This window comes from Rhipicephalus microplus, chromosome X, assembly GCF_043290135.1.
Source record: "Rhipicephalus microplus isolate Deutch F79 chromosome X, USDA_Rmic, whole genome shotgun sequence".
Classification (NCBI taxonomy): domain Eukaryota; kingdom Metazoa; phylum Arthropoda; class Arachnida; order Ixodida; family Ixodidae; genus Rhipicephalus; species Rhipicephalus microplus.
Window position 1 is genome coordinate 374,390,689 of NC_134710.1, and position 22,691 is coordinate 374,413,379.

Here is a 22,691-nt window from a genome sequence, read left to right on the forward strand (position 1 = left end):
GTATTATGATGTGCCCAAGTAACGACATGATTACGAGGCACGCCGTAATAGAGAGCTCCGGATAAATTTGGACTACCTATGGCTCTTTATTATGGAGCTGAATCTAAGTCCAAGGGTGTTTTCCATCGCACTGCCCCCTTCAATTGAAATTCTGACTTCGTCCAAGTCCCCGTATCAGGACGGATTCACCAACCAAGAAGCTTTCTTTATGGGGAAATCAGCACGAATGTCGTCGTAGCTATACAAAACCAAGTGATTGTCAATTTTGCGCTTTCATAACCTTTCCGCAACCTTGCGGATTGCTACAGAACTACGAAGTACTAATGCGAGTTCCCTTCCCGAGATTTCATGTGGCTCACCGCATTGCACACATTGGCCTGTATATGGGCGGCAGCACGTACACTCTGCCAGTACAAGAACATCCTGCACGGCAACGTGTCACGAATGCCGGCTTCCGTCGACGCGTCCAAATCTGACGGAAATATATTTCCCGAAAATGGCAGTCCGACGAGGCAACGCTGCGTATACGTCACCCGGTTCTGTGGCACACTCCTGAGCGAATAATAAAAGAAAGGCCACACCTCTGAATGCACGGCACGCCGCCCCGTGGGAACCAACGGAACTTCCGACTGAAAGAGCTAGCTGGCTCGCATGACTCTTGAAGAGTAAAGACGACAAAAATAATAACGGACGCAGGTTCGGACCATTTTCGTCTCCCAGCTATGTCACAGTCCCCAACCGCCCACGTCGGCGCATCTACTGTAAAAGTCAGTGCATTGGAACAGCACAGTAATAACTATAAGGCGACGACAGAGAGCGCCACGCGGACGTGAGTCGCATGGAAGTCGGGGCCAGGGTTGGACCGTTTTGCGCTGCATCTCCCGCGCAATGGACAACGCTGCAGCGGCGGAATACATATATACTTATACTTATTGCATGAAGTAAAGGCAGTGCCAACGCCGTTTCGGGAAAGGCTATTTCTGTCCGCGGGAGTCACAGCTATATATACTGCATGGTAGAAACACGGCCTTTTTCAAGCGCCGATGCGCAATCACGTAGCCGAGAGATTTCAAGGTTTTCTGGCACCTTTGCCAGAATTTCTGCGAAGCTCTATATACACTTGAAGTGGTGGGATAGCAAAGCGTTCTAGACTAAGATACGCAACAGACTAGGGTGCTATTTGCGCACGCAAGCCGCCTGTGATAACGCAAAAGTATGCGAATACGAGTAGGCGAGCAACACGTTTTCTAATTATTACTAACATAAAGGAACGCTAGCGTTTTGCCCAAGAACCGTAGGCCTGCCCTGCTTTTTACTGGTATACTCAAGCCTCCTGCATCATCTAGTCTAAAGATCGAAAGATTTGAAACTTGAACATAATAAAGATGGATGCCCAAGCCACCTGTTGTTGTCCGCTGTAGAGTGCCAATGACCAAGTGTCATCAAGATAACTATGCGCGGTTGCCCACATTCACTGTTCTTGGCGCAGTTATGACTGTTATATGAGTGAAGCTCCTCTTTTAATCTAACCTTGCCCTGCGTCAGGCGTAACTGGCAGTATCTGACAGACAAACAGATAGACAGACGGACGGACGCACGGAAGCATGGACGGACGCACGGACAGACGGACGGACAGACACAGGGACAGATGGTCAGACCGACGGACGGACGGACAAACGCTTCGCCCCACTCATCCGTGGATATGCTGCGACTTTTTAAAGTAAACATGTCATCGCGCCTCATTTGTACTTTATTTCTACAGCGAACCACCACCAGGCATGAAAAACGTCAGCATGCGTGAGTGGCGGTGGAAATGCTGGAGTTTATGGTAACGTAGTGGATGTCTGAGATTCATGCGGATGCCTCCATCGCAGTGATGTAGTCTGGAATGGTGGAATCAACCGTGATGTTGTGGATACGAGACGAACATGCCTCCGATCTTTTACAAGCGATCTCGTTCGGCTTACTGCAAATGATTTCAACCGAAGTGTAGACATCTCTCCACAAAAAAAAAAAGAAAAAAATAAGCTTAGGAGAATTACGCTAGATTAGGATTTGGTGAGCGCGCCTTCAGTGATTAAAGTAGCCAACTTCTGCGAGACTTACTCCGTGCAGGGTTCGCGTTTGTGTAGCTCATTCCAACTTATAAACTACCTCTGTTCTCGTTAGCCAGTGGTGACCGGTGCATTACACGCGTTAACATGTCACGTAAACGTAAATGCCCGAATCAGTTGTAGTATTAAGACGACCTAGCTTTGTGCAGAGGGCTGCGATGCTATAGAGACCCAAACGAAGGCGATGTCAGGGACGAACAAGCAATACTGGCCCGGGACGGTGATATTCCAACAAAGTTGGACACCGAGTACGAAAATATGACTAAAGAAGACGGGAAGTATTTGTATATGTCCTGGATATTCATATCTTGGTTTTGTGGCGTAAAAGCACAAGAATCCTTATCATTATTATTAACATTTCTATAACGTAGGACAAAACAAACTGTTGTACGACTCGCTGCTCATTTCAAAGACTAAGTAAGGAAAGATATTGCTGTCAAAACAGACAGGTAGAGGAGAAACTCGACCTAACATCGAAAAGACAGGCAGGTCCAAGCGACTACGTGAGCTCTGACACGCACGCTCCAAAGGCAACAGCGGATGGGCAACGAAATGCGAGCCTCAGAAATTGCGACCAATACACACACGCGTGCTATACACATGTAAAGGGACGGCTGTCGACGGCATAGGACAGCGCAGCCGGCAGCGACTCCACGAGTCCTTGTCAGCTGCTCGTGCCGTCAGTGAAGGCGCCGTCGCTGGACGTCAAGTAGCCAATACGCGCGCTGGGAAGCGCTGAGCGATTGCGTTTGCACGTTGGCGTCTGCGGACAGACGGGGCGATGACGCACGTCGCCGACAACTGCGTCCGTAAATGGCACCTGCGCGGTACATACGCGTATGAACGTCGGTTTCGAGTGTCGCAAAATGACGGCGACTTGGGTGGGTCAGGGGGGCTCGCTTTCATTATGAGTGCCACGAAGGCTGCATTCGCGGACTCCGCTGTTGTTCCGACGAGCGGATACCTATATAGACGGACGCAGACAAGCTGCCTCGATCAGCGCACGTTCTTGACACGTCGTTCAATAAATGGGCAAACGGTGATGCTTATAGAGGCCGCGCAGGCGTCGAACATGGGTAAGCGCGTGGGCGAGCATAAAGTAAGCGCGAACGTGAGCACTCGCCATGTGCGCATATACAGTGCCGGCACCCATCAAAGGGATCCCTTAGAAAGAAGGCGCATCAAGCTGCGCTGATCTCAAGGCTCGAAGCTTAATTGACGAGCTAACGCAGTCTGCATGTGCTCAAGTGCACATGCATGGAAAGGGGCTCATTACACGAGTGATTGCACATATCGCAGCACATGTGCTGTAAAGCAGTATGCCTGAGCCTATATGAAGAACAAAGACTAATGGAGAGAACAGGAAAAAAAAACATTTCTTGTGCGGTAGCGAATCGTGTTAACCGATTAAGTTGCCCACAGTGGAAATAGCATAGAGCCCAGTTCGCAGGTTATCTTGTATTACCTCATAACATAAAAAGTTACGCCCTGCAATTTTTCTTTGATGCTACCTGCATTTGCTTTGATAACTACACTGCTGTCCTGCAACCTTCAAGTAGCGCCTAACATTTGTCAAGGTAAACAGAACTCGCAAAATATATCCCAACAAATAATTCAGGGGAAGCATTAAAGAAAGGCAACAAATCAATTTAGACTGATAAGTCATACTTTGAAAACAGTATAGCCATTAAATTTACGATAGTATGACTTATTGATGAGAGAAAAAAACGAGTCAAGGTTCCATGTTCAAATTATGATGACCCACCAATCTAAATAAGGGCCGCGAAAACACGCTTGTGATCAGTAAGATGAGCAAACAACGATTGCCATGCATACCAAATAATGGAAATGAGGGAAATAAACTAGCAAACGCGTGCGGTCGAGCAGCTTCTATGCGCAAGTAGCGGAGGTGCATACATGGTATAATAAGACAGCATGCTTTCTTTAAAGGCCCCATGCGGTGTGCAAATGTTAGCTCAAGCGGGCCCCGTTAATGGTAATTTCGTCATCAGTGCTTTGCGACCCTCCAAGAACTATATATCATTGCTTTAGTATCCTCAATGTGAATATTGGCATGCCACCCCCCCCCCCCCTTTTTTTATACTGATGGCGGTGGAGAACGATTCTATGCGCATTAAGTAGACGGCAGTCGTCCAAAAGATGGTCGATAGTCTCACTGCAACAGCGCGCAGCACTTGCAGCGTCATTAGTCATTCGGGAGAGGACAAAGTGTAAGCTCTGTCGAAGAAAACCTGTATCTGCACGACAGAGCTGCCTCTGGTCAAGGACCTAGTCTTCAGAATTTGATTAAATAATTAAGAATTCAGGAGAGGCTGAAGGGGAGGGCTTCGGTAATTACGACAACCTGGGGTTCTTCACCGCGCGCCTAAATGTAAGTACACGGCCTCGAGTAATATTTTCACCTCGGTTTAAAATGCGGCCGAGATTCGATCCCTCAACCTGCATGTCAGCAGTAGAGCACCGTGGCGGGTCAATATCGTTTAATTTACTCGAGCCCACTCCTTCGGCTAACTGCTGTTGTTCGGCAATCTTTAGTCGATGATTTGATTATTGCTGTGTGGGGCTTAACGCCCCGGAACCACCATATGATTATGAGAGACGTCGTAGTGGAGGGCTCCAGAAATTTAGACCACCTGGGGTTCTTTAACGCGCGCCCAAATCTGAGCCCACGGGCCTACAGAATTTTCACCTCCATCTAAAATGCAGCCGCCGCAGCCGGGATTCGATCCCGCGACCTGCGGGTCAGCAGTCGAGCGCCTTAGCCACTAGACCACCAAAAGGTTACAGCAATAGCTGGCGCGTTTACGTTTACTCGTCGCGATCACGTGATAATGTGCTATTGTCTGCAACCAAACAACCTGTTCTACACAGAGACGATCCTTCGTCATAGAACTAAGTATTATGCACATTTCGAAGACTCACGTGGTAGGCCGATAAAACTAATGAATTAAGTCTACCCCCGGTAGTGCTTTCCTCCAACATTAATTTCCATTTTACGTATTGGCGTTCAAATTAAACGCATCAACTTAGTCAATCGCCCCCTGCGCCTTGCTTGGCTCCATCTCCTTCGTGACAGGAAGGGAGCGCCTTGGTTCCTACGGGTTCTCCACGATATCACCTCACTGCTTTCGGAGAAAAGTGCGGCACGCTTAGGTGGATGCATTGCTTAGGTGGATGCAGGTGGTAGGTACCACCGCTTAGGTGGATGCGGGTGGTAAAGCTGTCGTGGCTCATTCTTTGGCATATCATAGTTCGAACCATATCACCTCACGAGATGTCTGAATGCAACTGACTTTTCCGATTTCGTAAAAAAGCACCCACGAAGGCCAGTGACTTCTCTCGATTCACGAGCGTCAAGATGTCCGTCTGCCCCTATACTCGTGACACTGAATATGAAGGCGTTGCAAGAGGGACAACGCCCGATTCTGATCAGTTTGACACGGTGCCAGTTAGGGATGCGGCTAGCCTGTAGTGGTGCTTCAAAATAAGTTAGAAGACACACGGCTGCGGACGACCAGGTTTGAGTCATACGTTCCCTTCGCATTATAGAGACCTGCTAATCGGGAGGAAGCACGCTATGTGAGGGAACGCCATTAAGATGGGAGGGAGCGAGAAAAGATGTAGTCACAAAGAATACTGCTTTAAAAGATGGAGGAAAAAACGCACGCAGTAAATCAGGAATATAGAACAGGAAAGTAAGATGGCGCTAAAGTAAAAAAAAAACAGATATGTCCAAGCATAGTTCGAACAACCTGCATGGGAGGAAATTGGGAAACTAGGTGAGAGTGTCCGCGACGAGGAAAAAAAAGAGAAGAATGCTGCTGGGATAACGTGGACATCAATGAAGGGTGGCGTTGGGGAGGTCGAGGGAAAGGCACTAAAGAAAAGGGACTGAAACGTAATAACGGGGGAAAAAAGAAGAGAGAGGTCCCTCAACGATACGAAGTGGAGGCAGGCACCAAATCGCCACGATCTCGGAGCAGCAGTAGCGGCTATGCCGTTGTGTAGTATGCGGCGGAGCAACGCACTATAGAAGCCCCGGGGTTTCCTGACTGGGTTCCCGGATAGGGAAAAGTGAGAGCCACCACTGAGAGAGGTGCTGCCGGTTGGAGAAGGGTGGCAAGTAGAGCTCTGACGTGGGCGGCGGAGCGTATAACTCACCTTGTCCTTCATCCCGAAAGCCCCGTTATCGGGACCGACACATCGCTCTGCCCGCCGGGCTCGCTCTCCGGTCACGAAAAACAGAAAGGCTGGAAGAAAAGGTGGCGCCGGAGGGAGAGGAAGGGAACCTGTCCCGTTCCCCACAGTTTCGCCCCGAAACACGTCTTCCCTGTACATCTCGACCTCCATACATAGTGTGTGCGCGCCACCGCCGACTCGAAGCCCCACCCCCCTCCCATCTTTCCCCGCTCAGACTGCCCTCCTCCCGAGCTTCCCCATCTTCCAGCGAAATCATTTCAATTCCCGAAGGTATCAGAAATTCATAACGTCCCTGCATTGAGATGCAGCACGGGCGCCCACTTGGCTCACCCCGGAGCTCTCTCACGCCGGTGTGGCCCAGTGCTCCCAACACGCACGCACAGACGCCTCCGGCAGACAGAACAACCAACACTTCACACCCGTCCTCGCTGTCCCGCAACCAGCAACTTTCGCCCGCGTTATGATTCATTCGGATTGTCTCTGCTCCGCCGCTCGGCCAAACCTCGTTTGCAGAGAGTTTCACGCTATACGAAAAAGAGAGAGCACAAAGGCCACGAAGCAAGAAGAAAGTCGAATAGACGGGCAAAATAAAAGCGGCAATAGGCCACCCCATCCCCGGGTTCTTTCTGCCGCGCACATTGGCGATTCGTCTCACGAACAGAGCTCGCAGTTATATATACGGGGCCGTTCGAGGGAAAGCTGGACGAAAAAGACAAAGGACAAGACAGTATATGCGGCCAAGGCGCGAAATATGGTAGTCCGCTGGCTCGGGTGGCGCTTTCATTTCACTTTCCCGCTTCGCCGCCAGAGTCGAGGAGTTACCATAATACGGCGACAAAGTGGCAAACAATGGCCGGCACTGGAAATCCGGGGACCGGACAAGAAGCACGGAGATGGTCGACTCCCCCGCGACTGGCGAGGAATTTCCGTCCACCTTTCCTGCCCAATATAACTGGCTCACAACACCGGCGAAAGAAACGCTATATGCGAAAAAAAAAAAAGTAGAAGTAGTAGAAGCCCAGATACAGGAAACACTAAGCTTGAAGCCACGTTGCTAGAAAGTTCCCGTCAGTATCCTCTTCCACATGCAAGCAACAGAATACGCATATTCAAATATTCTTCTCTAGCCAGTGCACTTCTGCATTTTGATGCGTGCACCAGAGATCGCAGCCGCAACTTTCATCGGTGACATTCGTTCGCCTCGCAGTTCAGCTGTCTCTGGCTTCGTCGCCAAAGGCATCTGACCATTTTATTAATGGCATTCCAATATTCTTCAAGCAATCGTATATACGTTTGCTGAAATGGCATAACACTAAATTTGACTGTTCAAAATTTGAGGTTTCAAAAAAAAAAAAAAAACGTTGCCACTAGTCTAGGGTTGCCACGTATAGCTACGCGGGTGGCCTCCTCTAACAGTGTTGTTGGAAATGCTCTGTAAAAAAAGGGAACCAAAGCTAAAGGACACAACGAGCCATAAAAGAATGCTATGATCCTGCAACATATAGTACCTAAATTTTCGCACACGCCACGTTGTTTGGTCACGTTATGTTTGAGGCTCCGAACAAGTGACCCGAGACCGAGCGACGCTGACACGCAGTTACCTGACGCACAGCTTTGTAAATATTTGTTTGGTGCCGAAACTCGGGAATCAACTGATGCTACGCTTGAGAAGCAGCACAACAAGAAGGAAAAGGAATATAGTGCGAACTGGTGCCAAAATTCAAAGCAACGGTGCTTCCTACTAATACGATAGCAATTATATAGACCCTCTTAGCCTGTATTTGCTGCAGCCGCAATGCTGCGTGTATGTATATGTTAGTATATATACACACAAAAAAGCCACAAATATGCATTTTCCGCAGCGCCTGGGGAAATTCGAACCTGCGACACATAGCACCGCAGCGCGCTGCGTTAAAAGACTGTGCCAACGGAGCCGAAGCATACTAACGGCAAGCGATTTATATACACAATTTACCGCTGGCGGTATCCATAAATGCGAGGTGCGAAGCGCGGGCTTGAAATCGTCCCCCTGCACGTTCTTTTAGGGGCGAAGCTCCGCTTAGTCTTAACATCCATCCGTCTGTCCGTCTGTTTGTCTGACAAACAGACGGACGGATGGACTCTTCGCACCACTCATCATCATTCACTCCGTAGATTTGCTGTGTTTTTTTTTTTTTTGCCAGAGTTGCGATGTGCGTGCCCCTATTTATCTAAAACACTTGTACTTTGCCCTACATGATGTGGTCGCCCGTGCGCTAATCTCGTGACGGGGGCGCTTTGTACATACGTCTTGTGCATTGAACACAAAGATTGCGTTGAAGTTGCACAGCACACGAAAATTACTTCGATCGGTGCGGCGGCTCCGTTTGCGAAAGGAGTGAGCAGATAGTTGGAGGAGCCAAAGTATGGGCGAGTTAGTTGAGCATGGTCGACACTATAGGAGCACGCTACTGAAACACAAAGTAACACTGAGATAGTAGTTAGCTTGCGCTCGTCTTGTGTATACCTGCGTGTTCTTTTCGTGCGTCCTGCAGCATATTTGAGAAGCGCGCTGCAAGTGTCGAGTTGTGACAGTTGTTCACACTCGTCCTATGTGTGTGTTTTTTTTTTTCGTGCGTCCTTCGACATGTTTGAGCAGCGCACTGCAAGTGCTGAGCTACTTTCTTTGAGGGACACTGCAATTTGTTGCTGTGACATTCATCGATTCGCCCATGCGGCGAAACTAAGGCGCTTTTTTTCTACTCCTCGCTCGAGGAAAACCAGAAACGATAGCAGTGTTGAACGTGCATAACATGAACCGAATTTTGCAACAACTCGTTCCTTTCGAGTACGTAAATAAAACGTCACAGTTGTGGTTTGTGCTTCTTATCCGTCATTAACTAGTTTTACATTACCTACACAGATGGGCTATTACCAACTAGCCCGATCGAACTGTCTTAAGTCACGACAAAGTCGCCATTCTAGCCAATAGTGCGCACGCGTCCTTATCTGACAAAAGAACGGAGGAGGGACGAAGAGAAACGTTACGAAATGAAGCACTTTATGGCTTACATGTTTTTCTTTTTATTGTAAGGTTCTGTTTAGATAGCTTCCATTTGTGCACTGTAAAAGGTTTTGTGGAGGAACTGCGCAGTTACCCCCGAAAAAGGCTTTTTGCTCCCCCAAAAGACAGAATGCGCGCGAAAGATTGAGCACGGCAGGGCAAGGAGGGGCACTTTCCTCCTTGTGGAGTAAAGCCCCTTTTTTTCTCAGCAACTATAGGAATGTTCACGCTGTGTGCAAACGAAAAAGCCCTGTCAGACGGTGCCGTAGCGTTGTGTGGTGTAGTGGTTAGTGTACGTGCATGCTGACTGAGTGGTCGCGGGTTCGAATCCCGTCTGTTTGCGGAGAATGTTCTGCAATCTATTTCCGAATGCGATACTTGCACATTGACTGTACATCTAATCAAATGCCAGCACGCACTTCGAAAGGCTGGTTGAGGCAACCTGACTTTTCTTTCGCTTACTGTTGTTGCTCCTTTGAGGAGTAACCGCGAGAGCGTGGTTACTCCTTGGCAGTTACTTCCGAAAATTGTGCGATGGGCGTGGCAAGTTAGTTTCTCCTCTAAAGGAGCTACCTCGATACTCCTTTACTTCTTAGGCCCAAACAACGAAACGTTCCTTTCCTTTGACCGCGTCCTCTCCTTACGTGAGGCTTCCTTACAACCAAGTACCGACGGAGGAAGCAAGCGTACTCTGAAAGCTCCCTTAACCCGTCCTCGCGGGAGGAATGGTTGCCGCGCTCCTGCGTTCGAGATTATCGAATATAAGCTTTGCTCACAAGCGTTTGTACTGTAAAAAGGAGTTGGGTCACCACGTCACTTCCAAATTGAAGTGTTAATATAGAGACGCGTGTACGCTTTCTTCCAACTACGACTACTGAATGTGAAAAGCCACCGTAGTTGAGCGCAAAACGTGGTGCATTCTAGAAACACTGAAACGCCCCACGGAGGAAAGAAAAGGGTTTCCTTTCCTTCCTCCGTGGTGCAGTGCACGCACGCTCGCCGCTCGTGTCTCCCCGCAGGGGTGGGGTGAGAGGGTTGCCTCGAAAACGAAAACATCACGTGGGCTAGCTGTGAGGCGAAGCGCTCGTTCAGGGCAAGGAGCGGACCTAAGGGCGCACGAAGGTAGCCCCAAAGCAACCTTAAGCTGAGGAAGCGCCAAGGAAGCCTTCACCGAGGGCTCCTTAGTGAGGAAGCTTTCAGAGTGACATAAGGCGGCCTCACAAAAATGAAGGCTTCCTTACTGAGGAAAGGAACGTTTCGTTGTTTGGCCCTTAGAGTGTAGCTGGCAAAAGTGAGCACACATTTTACCGCTCAATCAATAGAAGAAACGAGGAGATCGAAAGCAGAGCCTGTTGGAATTGCCTGAGCATTACGAATCTACGACATTTCGTCGCACATTTCGCCTAATTTAACCAGGTGCTAGCAACACCATTTCTGGCTAGCGTTAGCCCATGAAACTAACATCGGTCATTTAGTTGTGTGATGACTTTTATAATTCTCTGCAGCAAAGTAACCAGTACACAAAAAATGCGTTGAAGCGTAGACCGAATGACCATTAGCTGGGTCGCTCAGTATAACTTAGACATGAACACTTTGTACGGTGCCACCATGGTAACACAGACAATTACTGGTGTAATTCTACTGTAAGCCCTGCAACGAACACCAGACGTTCAAGTATCGCCGGATGCGTTGGCAGCAAGCAAGCCGAGACATCAACCGGCAAGCGAAGACATAGGGGAGGCCTTATAACGTGCTACATGTGACGATATTCATGATAATAACGACATTATTTTTTATTCAGATAGCGTACGAACTACATACAACTATTGATATATTGAGACGCACTGAAGCGACCATCTACTTTCTCTAAAAAATAAAAAAAGTCCTTTGCATCTTTAATGTGTGTTCTGACTTGTCACGTATATGAGTGTCTTTTTAAACGTGACAGTATACGTGACTGTCACGTATATGACATCACGCGTCTCTTAAATAACAGTCACATGCGAGGCTAGTCAAGACATGAAGAAAAAATAAAATAACCTTAAGTGACTCACCTTTCTTTAAAATGTGTAGTTTAACCTCTGACACTTGCTTATAGTTTTTATGGGCCAGCCCACGAATTGACAAAGATTTTAGTTTTCGTCTCTTGATTGCTATTGCGTTCAGCAAGCTTGCCAGAAAATGTACTGTACATATGGATTGGCGAAAATTCTATTTTCCGAACAATTCGAAGATGTGTCGTTTTTCTAAGCACAGACCAAACGTTGGCACAGACGGATCTTCAGCACCCAGGAGGCAGATGCGTAGTTATATGCCGATACGCCAATACTATTTCTCTTATAACCGAGGCAAGTTGCGTTTTTTTTTCCTGGTTCTTTAAGGAGCCACACTACTACCAATGTATTACTATTACGCGGATGTTTCATGCGCCAGTCTAGCTATTTCAACCACTTAGGCAGCAGATATACAATCTTGATTATATGTTCCATAGTTTAATTATTTTAGGTGCCAGAATCGTGTAGTAAAGTTTTATCAACCCGGGAAGCACACCACTGGGTTTTGGTAAGCAAGGTTTGCTACTCGAGGTGCACCAAGACCCGTTTCCGCAAATCGGTATCGAACAATAAGCAGCTAGATTACAGGAATGCCTCGTGCGTCCACTTCGGCGCTACAAGCCGCGTCCGAACCTGAGAGTGAGCTGTGGGCACTTAAAAGGCGCATCTTGTGACAACCAATACAGGCGGCGCAAAGATCAGAGTGAGTCGTGATCGTCACACTGTATCTCACCAGACAACGTCCGGGTGCACAGCGAAGGGCCTTCCTCGGTCGGAGAGAGAGGAAATGCAAGAGGCGCGATGCTTTTCACTTGAAACCTTTTATTCATCTTCGAATCCCAGTAACGCAATCGTCCACATATATACACAAGCGATATTTGTTTCTGTCAATCGGGTCGGGCCAAACAGGGGAGGGGAAAAAAGAGGGGGTGATGAAGGGCGGGAGATAAAAACGCACAATGAGAGCGCGCGCGGCGACACGCCCCGGGTATTATTATTACACACACTCCGCTGTAGGCTACACAACTTTGCCGGCGGCGCCGGTTTCGAAGCCTCAACCGCGTCCTAGCAGCCGGCGTCGGGCCTAGCGTCCGCCACCGGCTCGAGCACTGGGTCAAGACCCGCGGCCACGAGCAAGGGCCGCCACCCGCAACCGACGCGGCGATTACGAACGGAGGCAGCGAAGCCAGCGCCGCCCGCCTGCGATAAGCTAGACAAGGGGAGTCCATCCGCCACAGCGCCTAAAATACTTCTCTCGACACGCCAACAGAACCAGACGCGCGCACTCAGACGCCCTCGTCACAGCAACCTCCCGTAATAGCTGCTCGTACACTTCGCCTAAAAGAAAAAAAGGAGAACGCTAGACCGCCTGCCCCGGTTCTTTGCACACCGGCGCGCACTCTTCGAAACATCGTCCTCTGGCGGTCACGTCACACACACGCACGCACATACACACACTTTGCAAAGCACACCGCCATCGCCCGCTTTCAGAAAGATGCCGACGACGGTCCGCAGAGTCACTTAGCTTATATTGCCGTTGCTTTCTCCTCGAGAACACACACTACACCTCAGGCCACAGTCGGTTAATAAGCGTCCTCGAGGAAATAACTCCGCCCTCCCTCCCCGACACACACGCGAAAAGGAGAAACAAATTGCGGATGAACACCCGCACACATACACAGGTCAGTCAGCCACTTGGAGCACAACAAACAAACGCAGCCACGTCAGATGGCGCCGAGATACGTATTTACACGTGTGTCACTTTTTTTTTTTCGGGTTGCGTGAATTCGCGCACCTCACGTGCACCAGCCGCATGAACACTGTACATGCACAGATGAGATAGGAAGAAAAGAAACGAGCGGAAAAAAAAAATAAAGGAGTGCGTTGCAACGCCTCGTGCACACGATAAAATGTAGAAAAAGAAAAAAATACACTCTGCGGTGGCGTACGACCGTGTGGTCGTGTTGCCCGTCTCTCTCCTGTAAACAGGAAAAGCAGCACCCGGCAACAAAACGACACTCCGCAAAACACACACACACACACACACACGCGCACGCACTCATTTACGTCGACGCCGTAAAACAGCACACCGTCCACATGGCAATCGACATCATCGGCGCACCAATCACAGCGCGCCTGCCCAGCACATGCTACCCTGTTATTTAGAGGAGTGTATTTACATTTGTGTCACATCCGCACACGCCACAAAAAAACAGACCCCCGATTTCACTTTCCCAGCACACGCAAGCTATCCATCCCCTCGGCACTGAGTGTGTACTCTACCCCATTTGCTCGTGCGGTCATTCGTCAGGGAATAGTTAAAAACTCGCCGCGGTTCTCAGCGCAAAAGGCGAGCAGCAGCGGTTGAGGCAGGCATCGAGGCCGAAGTCAGGTTCATCGAAATTTTCATTGAAGTAATAAAGCAGCCCTGTCATCCACATCTCAGACAAACCGGGTAACTCCAGGGCTACGGCATCATTACACCGAAGAACAAACCAACGGATTTTATTAAGAAATTATGTAGCTTTTCAAAAATGAGCGGGCCACGCTACCTGCCAACAGATGACCCTAGCACGATGAGATTTATCGAAACTGACATGTTAGGCAAGCTGCTTGTTCTTGCAAGTTAACAAACTGAATCAAGCACGAAAATAGTGCGCGTGCTTTAGAGTTCGGATAAGATAATACGACAAGATGCTTTCGAGGTTCCTTTTCCGGCCTCGTGCGCGCTTACACCCGCTCGCTCGTGCTTCCTGACAAACATTAGCACGAGAGGTGTGTTGTTGGTATTGCGTGCTTTTAAATGGCAGTGAATACGAACAGAAGCAGGTGAAAGAGGAGAACGCCCACCGGGCAATGGACGATGCCAGAACACAACGAGGGGGGAGGAAGAGGCAATGTCACACTCGAAAACATGCTGCAGCTGCGGCAGATTTTGCTGTTTTTTTTTCCTCTCTCGTTTGCTTTTACGAAATACGACACGTAGTTTGGCGCAGCGTTTGGTCGACTAGGAAACAAACAAAAAAGATGTCCGTTCAGACGCACCTGATACCCCACGAAGGCACGCACAATACTTCGGGCCAAAGCTTTACCGTTAAAGCAATAGATTTGACGAGGTAAGTTTTTGCGAGGCCGAATGGCCGATGAGTACGCAAAGCGGCTTTCATATTCGACGCATCACAATTCTCGGGCGGATGCACGCGTTAATACCACTGCTACGAATACGACTCGCAAGGGTAATGCTCCCGTGAAGTTTGACCGATCTGATTTCCAGGAAAAGTGACCCCTTTTTGAAGCCCCTTACAAGCACACTTCCTTTAATTCTTAATAATAACAATAATAATATGCGAGGTTTAACGTCCCAAAACCGCCATATAATTACGAAAGACGACATAGTTGAGAGCTCCAAAAATTTCGACCACCTGGGGTTCTTCAACGTGCGCCCAAATCTCAGCACACGGGCGTACAGCGTTTCCGTCTTCATCGGAAATGCAGCCGCCGCAGCCGGGATTCGATCCCGCGACCTGCGGGTGAACAGCTCCTTCAATGCTCGCCCAGAACTTTATTACCAGGCTGTTTTGATTACGTTGAGAGGAAGGAAATAATAACACTATCTGGAGTTTTACGTTTCAAAACCACGATATGATTATGAGAGACGCCAGAAGGCTCCGAAAATTTCGATCATCTGGTGATCTTAACATGCACTGACACCCCACAATACACAGACCTTAAGAGATAATCATGAACGAATTTTAGGATCCACTCGCAGCAAGAAAAGGGGGCGCGCATGAAACCAGGAAACTAAACAGCAACGGCAGTTTCCCAGGAAAAAAAAAAGTTGAAATAACCTCATACCACCTATCCAAAATAGTCTTAGTCACATGCAAATGGAGCGGCGAAATAAAATAAACTTTAGGGGTTTTACATGACAACGGTTGCATCTGATGGAAGATGCCATGGTAGAGGCTGCAGACGTCTCTTGAGTAATTTCAGCTATCTAGTGTTCGTTAACGCGATGCACGATACAAGATCCTTCGCTCCTTCAGTGCGCGACCTCGTGCTGTGGTGTGATATATGGTCTTAGCCACTGAACAAGGCCGCGGCGGGGCGTCCAGCGCTAGTGAACTCTTGAAAAATGGCAACGAAACAAAAACGACGTTTCGGATACGCACGACAGGCGTCTTATTCTGAAGACATCACCGAGAAGGGGCGTCGACGTGTTACTTATATTTTTACGCTCTTCATAGAATTTCGCACGGCTCACGTTTAGTCTGGGATTTAAACAAGGGAGAAAGAAATACCAAGAAGACATCTGTCACGCTGGACTTAAAATTCCGTGTTAAAGAAAAAAAAATATGACAAGACATTCTTGAACAGCGACAACGAAGAAAAGTGGTCGACCGGGGCATTGGAATTTTTCATTGTTTGCCTAGAACGCAAATACGGGTAGCAGAGCTGTGCGCATGCACCGTATAAAAAAGGACCACAATACATACGGTCGAGATAAAAGCAACAAAAAAAAAATACGAGAAGGAAAGTGACGGCGTGAGTTGTGAATAACTAAAGCACCGCAGACGGAAAGAAGAGACGAAAGGTAAATCGAATTAGCCAGTGTGGGGACGTCAAAGCAATATGACAGGCGAAGCTCTCCCTCTTCCTTTTGTTGTTTCTCCGTGGGACACTATCGACAGGAGCACAAAACTTTCTCATTCCGCACGGCGCACTTGAAAAAAATCGATGGCATCAATACGCCTCGGGCCGTGTACGTATGCGTGCCCGATCGAAATAATTTGGACAAAAGAAAAACGAACTAGAATCGGCAGAGATTACGCGGTGCTTTCCGATAGCTGTCGTGAAGTGCCGCCGGGAATATTCCTCCGGGTTTCTCAGCGTATGCCCAACCGTTTACGCGAGAACTTCTGTCTTGCATGCGGTGCTTAAAGTATAAACTGGAGGGGTTTTACGCGCCAAAACCACAATATTATTACCAGGGGAACCTTAGTGGAGGGCTCCGAAACTTTCGACCTTTTGGTGGTCTTTAACGTCCACTGCCGTCGGACAACACACAGGCCATGTCACCTTCATGGAAACGCGACCCCTATCGGCGCGATAGATTCTCTGGTTCAACCCTACGGGTGAGCAGCCGAGCCCCGTCACCGCTACACCATCTGAGCTGACTTCCCAGACAGCGCTGTCGTTGCGTCTGAAGCAAACCGGCGTGTGGAGGTATACAACCAAGTGAATTAAGCCTAGCGATTCGGCACCACGTCAAGGCAATGAATATGGCTTATACTTTAAGCTTGGAAGCCAGGTTACACACACGTCACATAAGTCGTGCCTGGGCAATGCGACGTACGTCTTAGGCAATGCGAGATTACCCGCTGCTCACTTACGGGCCAATTTAGTGATTGAAATCGCCAGAAAAAAAGGTTCGTAACAGCGCACTGTGCATGAACCTTGGACAGAAAAACTTAAGCGGGGGCCGAGTGTGCATCGAAGTCACACGAAGAAGAACGCCAGGACCATATGATGTCGTTTTATTGAATTCACATGTTCAGCCTTTATTCTGGTCTCATTTTGGATTAGTTGCCGCCATGCGATGAGATGCTGCTCACGGCGATTATAAATATTCCGGTAAACAAAACAAAAAATAAATAAACGAACTGAGAAGAGAGGAAAAGGAGAGTGCAGGCGCCACCGAAAAACAGGATATACGCAATGATCCTTTCACAATAAGGCCTTGCGGCGCTCCAAGTCGCGGAGACAAACCCCGGGTTCCGTCGGCGTCCGAGCCCGCCAGGACCCCGGTCGCGACTCGGACCGGAGCGCGCTCGCGCAGCGCCAGAGAGTGCGCATGCGCCGCGAACAGCGGCCTCTCGCCCACCGCTCGCGGCACACGGCGGGCTCCCCGCACGGAAACTCAGAGGCGAGCATCAGAAAGACGAGAAGAAGAAGAAGAAGCTCGCCCGCAGATGCGAGGAGGTGGAGGAAGAGAGAGAACGCCGCAAGAAAGTGGGCGTGTCTCGACTCGCTCATTGGCCCAGCCGAGGAGGGGACGAAACCGCCTTGTCCAATGGGCGACCAAAAAAGCCCACTTTCTATCGCTTCCTCCCCCCCTCTACCCTTCGCTATCTCGGCTCGAGCACTAGTTTTCTAACCGTTGCCCAAGCAGCACATCTGAGACACCCAAGAAAATGAGATAGCCTTCACTTTCTCTTCGCGTCTGCTACGGGAGAACGTGCCTATGTCGCTGCTTGTTACTTGCCCGCACTCCTTCCTTCCCCCGCCTCCGCACACTGCCCCGGAGCGAAGAACGCAGCCAGAGAAGAGGCAACCATCACGGCCCTGCCCGAAAACTTTTCTTCCCACCAGCGGCGTCCCACGGCCCGAAAGCGCCGGGGTCCGAAAGAAATAAACGAAAAAAATAAAAGAACCCGAGGCTCTCTGGCGCGCGCCCGGCGAGTCCAGGAACAAGCAGGCCGCCTGGGAAACACGAGCAACACGGAGAATGTGCGTGGGACTGAGAAAGATTCTTGAGCGAAGAGCGTAACTGGGTCGAGCACCAGAGATTCTCCTCGCCTGTGCGTAAGACAAGCTTGGAAGGAGGAAAGAGTGCGCAATACCGCGGAGTACAAAAAGTAAAAAAGACCCGAGTTTTTCGTTAGAATTAATCAGAAAACTTGCGAGCGCCGGCGAGGCCGTGCGTCCGGATATGACAGGGGGGGCGCTTTCGTGAGATAATAAGTCCGACCATAATCAGCGCCGCTGCTCCCTAAAGTTTGCCGCTGGCATTACGAACGTGCAACGTATAACTTACGCAATACAGATCAAGCTGTCTAACACGTTGCCTAAATCCGAAAAGAAAGCACGATCGAGTTTGGTTGCATTGAGAGTATCGCAATTTTTACCTACACGCAGGGCGAATCACAACTGGCCTCACTTATAATCGTACAGCACAATAATAGAATAAGGGTAACTCCATCTCTCTTGCTCCAGCAGAAAACATGGAAATTGTAGCCGAGGCCTTCAGTTATCGTCTCACATAAGAATTGCTAATCCATTCCATACTCACTGAGCTCTGATCCATAAATTGAACGGACCAAATAACGTGCGCTTGGACTCTTTCAGCTTACAGGTTCACACGCGAAGCGTCCATAGTAAACCATACTATAGCAATTGGATGGTTTACTGTGGAGTACATTAGTATAGAAGCGGCGTCGCCAGGAGGTAATACACCGGATCCGTACTTCCCATTCCCTCCCTTCGTAAAATGTTTTTTCACCATAGCATACAAAACACTTGATGGCACTCGCCCCCATCTGCCTATACGGGCCCCGATTCTATCCCCTACCCCCACTTAAAAAAAAATCTGCCTACGCCCGTGTAGTACAGTATGGTAACCATAAGCGCGATACTTTCGCCTGCAGTGTTATAATCAGTGCCAGCTACGCACTGTTTTGTTTTTATTTCTAACATCCCCGCTGAAAAACTGCCGCAGCTGCAGAGCACAGCTTCAATGAAGAAGCAAGTCACCGGAAGCGACAACACATAGATCATACTCAAAATAGTAATAATAAAATCGTGCCTATACTAAAGGAAAATAATTGACATTTGGGCAAGTGGGATAACGGTAACGCATTTTGAACGGGGCAGCGCGAAAACGAACACACAAGAATATAGTGAGCTTTACTTCAACCTTGTGTGTCTGTTCTCGCGCTGCCCATGTCACAACGCACACACCGAAGAACACTACTCAGGTCAACGAAAGAAGAAAATGGGCAAACATCTCGGGTAGAACGAGGAATAGCAGGGCGCGCGCGCACGAAAGAAAACTGCCCACTTTGATTCAAAAACTGCGCGCACCGCAGAACAACGGCCTAATGGTTCTGCCGACGCCATTTTCGTGAAATTCTGAACACTTCAATCATGGTCGACATACCTCGACCGACCTTTTCCGTTGATAACACTCGCACAGCCCATGTGCTCTGAAGTTGCGGGCGGGCGCACAAGTTATTTTCACGTACACTACACCAGCGGCTGGAATGCACCGGATAGGTCAGGCTAAAGGCGTCTTCGAAAGTGATTATTTCAGTTAATAAAGCACCCTTTCCACACTGTTTATTATCCCCGATTTTACATTAAAGGAGTGTAGACACCAAAGGCTTCCGTGATGAAGAATTTGGCGGACGCAATGAACAGAAAGAGGAAGTTGTCAAGTCTCAAGTTGCATATGAATGCGTCCCAGATGTTTGCCAAGGTGTGTTCGACTGGCGGTCACAAGAAACCTAAGCCGAAGGCATACGCGATCAGAATTTATGCATGCCCTCCAAGATGTACGCCCAAAAGCGGATGCCAGAGCACTGCTTACAGTTGCACGCAATAAACGAGAAAACTGGCGCTGCGATCGTTGCCCTACCATAGGAATGATGGGAAGTACAGGATCGGGTAGCGTCAGCCAGCGAACTGTCCACGGATCTTTTTTTTACCGTTTCAGTTTCGTTTCTCGCGCAACGTGGATAGTGGTGTGCAGTGCAAAGCCCCAAAGCCGTGCCCTTGCTGTTCAAAGAGGCTGACGACCATTAGGAATCTTGGTTTGCTGCGACGCTTCAGAAGCGCCATTTGACAGTTTCAGAGAAACGTCGACCACTCATCGCTGCGTATAGATGTAGCGTCTCACGCTAGTGCAGGATATTGCATGGAGTGCACGCTTTTTTATAAGCGCGTCTTGCCAAAACTCGAAATTGTTAGTAAAAATAACGGAAAAGCAAAGTAGACGCACCACCACGCTCTTCTGACTCAATTTCACAACAAAACTAAAGATGTACTGAGCCAAGACCACTTGGACAGGCGCACCTATCGCATAAGACGCTACGTCAAGTGTTCCCTACTCAATACAGTACTGTTACTTCCATTAAGAGAATGATTTGTGCGGTTTAACGTCACAAAACCACGATATGATTATGAGCGACGCCGTAGAGGGCTCTGGAAATTTCGACCACCTGGGGTTGCACCCAACGTGCACCCAAATCTGAGCACACGGGCCTACAACATTTCGGCGTCCATCGGAAATGCAGCCGCCGCAGCCGGGATTCGATCCCGCGGCCTGCTGGTCAGCAGCCGAGTACCTTAGCCACGAGACCACCGCGGCGGGGCCTTCCATTAAGAGATAATGCGTAGTTTCGCGGGAAAAACAAGTTTGTTTGTTTTCATGTGTTGTAAAAATTAATTATTTGGTGTGCCGAATACGGAACACAATGGCAGAACACTGCATACCCTGGTGGTGAAATTGGTCCAGGTTTCCCTTCTATCTCACGAAAACTTTTTACAAGTTTTACGTAAAAAAATAATGAAGCGAGTTTTATTTGGAAATAACTTCATGTCACTTTATTTTACACTCGACAAACAAGCGTCGCACACCTCGAGAATGTAATCCACCCGAAGCGGATCCGAAGCCTGTACTTCCCATAATTCCCATGGTCGAACAAGCGCCGCTGAAGGAGCCCGCATACACACTAGCGTCACATTACCCTCTATATGTGTTATAACATGAAATTTTATGCTGAAATACTTCCATACCACACGTGGCCACAGTTGTCACGTTCGTCGCGCACATCTCCAACGTCGCACATATCCCAGCTCTTTTTCGCCGTTTTCGCTGATGCTTATCGCGGTAAATCTGAAAAGGCAGCCACTCTTCGTCTATAGACTTGAACGTTGAAATAGCCTCAAGCCTTTCGTTATCTGACGAAATTCGTCACAACATTCCTAGCAAGCACTAGTGACACGTAGTCGGTTTCGTGTTAGGCTATACTGTCCGCTCTATTTCGGCGTCTGCACTCCTTTAACAATCAGCGTAATGACGTCGGTCCGCAGGCACTTTAAAACGGCGCCCGCCAAAGCCTGTCTAAACCTGTTTTGCACGCAGAATATGCGGTCTAGCGAGTGTCAGCAGGAAGCTAGTGAACGCAGTTCCTCATTCGCGCCCGAGATGTTTTTCGCCCCGATAACTAGGAGATGAGAAGCACGAATAGTGTCGCTTGCGCGCGCGCACACACACACACACACACACATACACATTCACCACACTGGCGGCCCGGCAAGCACCAACGAGGCCGGCAATGAACGCCGGCAAGTGAAGGAAGCGATGTTCACATTTAACTACACGTGGCGGATGGCCAGGTAAGCGAAGGGTTAGCGGGGCTGAAAATCGGGAAGAGATTCTCTCATTATCTTATCTTACACATTTGAGACAGACGTCAGAGACGTAGTGGTGATGGGCTTCGCAACATTCGTTCCCAAGTGAACAAACACAGACAAGCGATTCAGAAGTACTTAAAAAAAAAAACAGACTGATCGACAAGAACACGTGTGTCCGTGCGCGCCTGCACATCGTTCCCCGCGTCGCGGTTATAATTTCGCTCACATTTTCCCTTTCACTGTGCCAGTGAGACGTCCCAGTTCGGCGACAGCTGATATGCGGATCGCGGGAAGGCTCCCCAATTAGCTGTCAAATCGCCATATCGGGGCGAACATGTTTGTTTCAGGTTGGGCGTAGGCTATTAAACACAGGTAAATCTGCAGGCATCGATATCTGGAAGACGCTCCCCGACACGTCACTGTTCTAGTTAGACTGGAATCAGTCTGAATAATTGCGATTAACAAAGAAAAGAGTAGGAACTATCCGTTTTCCCAATCAATGCGGGAGTCAATAATAACTGTTGGGGTTTAACGTCCCGAAAGCACGATACGATTATGACAGACAACGTAGTAGAGGGCTTTGAAAATTTCGCGGTTGTTTAAAGTGCACCTAAATCTAAGTACACGAGGCTCTAGCCTCCATCAAAATGCGGCCGCCGCGGCCATGATTCGATCCCGTGACCTTGGGGTCAGGCGTGGAGCCACATAACCACAAGATCGCCGTAGCGAACAACTAACGCAATTTTGACATGCAAAGCCCAAGAAAAATAATATTAATAACGCATGCGATCACCTCACGCAGTCTCGAAGTGTCGAGCTTGTCCAGCACGACCGTTCATGCGTGCTGAACTGCCAAAGCAGTTTTCGATAATACATTTCACAATAGCTCAGCAGGAGGTGTAAGTAGAAGCGACGTCTGAGTCAAGGGACAAAACAAGAAAGAAAGCGACGTTCCCCAGCTTTCGGAATAGCAGTAAACTCTGCGGGCAGCGAGGAGCTTCCACCACACGGGTGCAATAACGGAGCTAGATAGGCTGAAGATCGCCCCCCGCTTGGCGCCGA

The 22,691-nt window shown here is 48.9% G+C and overlaps 1 protein-coding gene across 3 annotated transcripts in view; it reads right to left on the minus strand.

The window, feature by feature from the left end:
• exd (PBX homeobox extradenticle) overlaps positions 1 to 22,691 on the minus strand; it is a 376,353-nt gene that overhangs the window by 40,011 nt on the left and 313,651 nt on the right. The window lies entirely within an intron of this gene.